General features: G+C 37.6%; 1 long non-coding RNA gene across 1 annotated transcript; it reads left to right on the top strand.

Annotated features, from left to right (window-relative positions):
• Nucleotides 1-202: 202 nt before the first annotated feature.
• On the top strand, nt 203-3,131 carry LOC124992487 (uncharacterized). The gene is made up of 3 exons (XR_007110134.1): nt 203-301; nt 1,810-1,887; nt 3,084-3,131. It is a non-coding gene; the product is annotated as an uncharacterized LOC124992487 (long non-coding RNA).
• Nucleotides 3,132-3,388: the final 257 nt, after the last annotated feature.

The following is a 3,388-nucleotide window of genomic DNA, read 5'->3' as shown; positions in this document are numbered from 1 at the left end:
AAAATAATACTTCACTTCCAGCCACTGGAAGGACCAGAGGTAGGCCCTGCAACCTAGGGTCAATCCATTTGTAGTTAATGATCGATTCTCTCTTCAACCTGAACGAACAAAAAGACAAACTGTGGTGCTTGAACCAAAAGTTCACATAGGGTCAGATTTGTAAACTTCATTTTTGACCATGTGTACAAAGATAAAAAGCAGACAAAACTAGTCCTGTCTCTTGGCCAGAAGAATGAAGCAGACAGACAAAGGGAGGCCTTAGCCCTGAAGGACTCCAGGTTCTCAAAAGTCATTTATCGTGGTGAGATTTGCTTCTATCTTCTTCAGTATAATCTTTTATTTAAGCTTGCCTAGATAATGTTCCTATTACCAAAGCACCTTGACTTAAGACACCAGAGTCTGAGATGTAGCTTGCTACATGCTGGAGAAAATACATTGCATAATTGAGCCAAGTTTCTTGGCCATCTCCATTAAAATATGCTTTAAGGAGGGATACTAAATAGAAGACAAATGGTTTTCCTTGACAATATTATATCTCCTCCTTATCCACTCAAACAAATACATTACACAAGACTTTCCTTAAGCATTTTTTTCCCTTTTTAAAAAATTAAATGAAAGATTATTCGAATTAATGACTTTTTTTAACCAATTAAAGAGTTCAGGGAAACAACTTAATTACATCTTTTTGTCCTGACTTTGAACAAACTACCTGTGTGGCTGTGGGCAGTCACTTTCTCTCACCAGGACTTATTTTCTCTCATCTAAACACAAAGAGGTTAAATTAGATGCCATCGAAGATTTCTTCAAGCATTAAAAAAATTATAGTTCTAAATTCATAGGAGATTACAAATGGTGCCCAGAAAAAATTATAAACAGTTGCAATTAGGTTTTTCCAAGTTTTCAATTAACTTGCTCAGCAATGACTATTGTGATAAGATTACAATATAATTATGATTAATGTTGTAATCATTATGATAATTTTTATCATAACAAATCAGTAGGTGATATCCTACAGACACAAAGGCAACAGAAAAGTACAGGTTGCTGCTAATATTAACAATACCTTTTATTTACTTGGTGTTTTACAACTTAAAATATTTTACATACATTATCTTACTAGATCTTCACATCTATTCTATGTAATGCCCCTTGATAAAATATGCTCACAGCAAATGAGAATATTTGAAGGTAGAATCATGGAAGCTCACAGAAAGAGAACTTCTACCTTAGGGAAGAAATTAGTGTGATTTATAGGGCAGACCAAATCAAGATTCCCAACATTTTAAGTGGGTTTTTAGGTCACAGATTATTTCAAAATCTAAAGAGAGCTATGAAAGCTCAACCAGAAAATGCATATGCATACAACTTCTGACACTTAAAGTCCCTACAAGGAACTTCTAGGATCTCTTGTATCCCTTATTATTTATCCCTGATTCTAAGTCTAGAATGCCACACATCTTAGGAACCCATCAAAGGGAAAAGAAGAAAAAGCTCTCTGGTGTCTACAAGATTAGTTAGAAAGAGGCAATATATTTAATATGTATTGAGTAATGCCTACATGTTAAATACTTTATATCCTTTTATCATTGAATTCTAACACTATCTCTATAAAAGAATTATCTTCACTTTATACTTGAAGTTCAAAGTGATATAGTAACTTGTCACACAATTTGAAAGCAACAGAGAGAATTTAAAGTCAGGTGCCCGGTCTGACGGAATGTATTCCTTCCACCACACCATATCACCAACATGCTAATACATAGTTCAGAAAAAAAAGGATATGAGCACTTTTGTTCTGATTTCTCTTAGAACGATTGGACTTCAGAATCTAGATGGGGATCTCTGCAAAACTGCATCCTTAAAGTTCTTAAAAGAGGTGAGAATGAGGTGAGTAAAGAGTCAGTGTCAGGTTATATTTTAGGCATGGTCTGAATTGGGAGGATATATTTGAGGTAAGTAGCAGACTAAGGATAGAACAAGACTCAGGTAAGCACATCACAGATAAGCCAATCAGGAGAGATGTTTTATCTCTGACATGAGAAGGGAGACAAAAGTATGCCCACCAGAGTGAAATGTCGGATGGCATGCAGGAAAGGGTGAAGTTATAACCAGCACTTGTCTTCACATAGATAAACTTGACCTCAGGGTTGGAGCCCAGCTACATTTGGAAAGATCACCTCCTGCAATTTGTCTGGTTCTGTTCCAGAATCTTTGGGCGTAGGCTTACTGTAACTTTGCTGACCCAATTCAATCCTCCTTCAATGGACTCCAAGCCATTGTCTTTAACACATTTCAGGGATCATCAACAACAGCGTGTTAGGGAAACTGAAGCACTTTAGCTCTCTGGGCCTTTGAATCCATTCAGCTCATCTGACTGCTAAAGGAAGGAATTAGCACCTTTACTGCAACTTCTAAAGGAAGGCTCCGCCCATCAGTTCCCATGGCAGCTTCTCCTGAGTATTCAATGCTGCCACTGCTGGACGAAAAGCCACTTCTCCAGAGGCTAAGCCCCAAGAAATCCTACTTCTCTTCTTTTATGTTTTCATGTGATATGCTCCGCTCTTGTCTGCTACAACAGCGCATGTGTCTCCAGCTTGACCAAATGTCAGAATCAGTTGGGGAGCTTTCACATATGTTGATTCCTGGACTCTATTCCTAAGGCTTCCAATTTGGCAAATGTGAGCAAGGATCCTGAAAATTATCTATATGTTCATCCAGCCAGTCAACCAACCATCTATCCAACTATGCATCCATCCATCCTTCTATTTTTCTTAATCAGTTGGAGTCTCTCCATAGTACAGAACCTACAAGTGTAGCTAAACAGTTCAGATTTTCTACCAGGAACATCCACAAAGATTCAAAAATTAATTCAGAGTCTAGAATATGTTGTAATGCATTCAAAGATTGACAATAATCTTCCTGTTGACAGCTTAGAATGCAAACCACATGTATGTTGGCTAAGATATAAACACATAGTCATGTGTTACTCATCATGTTTGGCAGAAGTTGTATCTATTGAAAAGTTACAGCTTCTCTCTCTTCCAGTTAACAGACCCACCTTGATGCTTGACTTGTTTCCCTAGGCTCAGGCTGACCTCTCCCTGTGGGTGTCACAGCATCTGGAGATAACAAGGTACTCTTGTGTTTGAAGCTGATTTATCCAAGGAATTCTTGCCATTGATGCTCTCATCAATGTCACTTGAACTCTGGCTCAGTCAAATCTTCTATGCTTTAATCTCCATATCAATGAGTGTATCCCAGCTTTCCTTTTATCTTAATTATCTTTTCCCTATAACATTGATTTTATCCATGCACTCTGATAGTTTTTGTTTACTGAGTAGGTGCTGCAGGATCTCATTCCAGTTATGCTGCCTGACTGTCTTCAGTT

Source organism: Sciurus carolinensis, chromosome 9, assembly GCF_902686445.1.
Source record: "Sciurus carolinensis chromosome 9, mSciCar1.2, whole genome shotgun sequence".
Classification (NCBI taxonomy): domain Eukaryota; kingdom Metazoa; phylum Chordata; class Mammalia; order Rodentia; family Sciuridae; genus Sciurus; species Sciurus carolinensis.
This window is presented reverse-complemented; position numbering and strand designations above follow the sequence as displayed.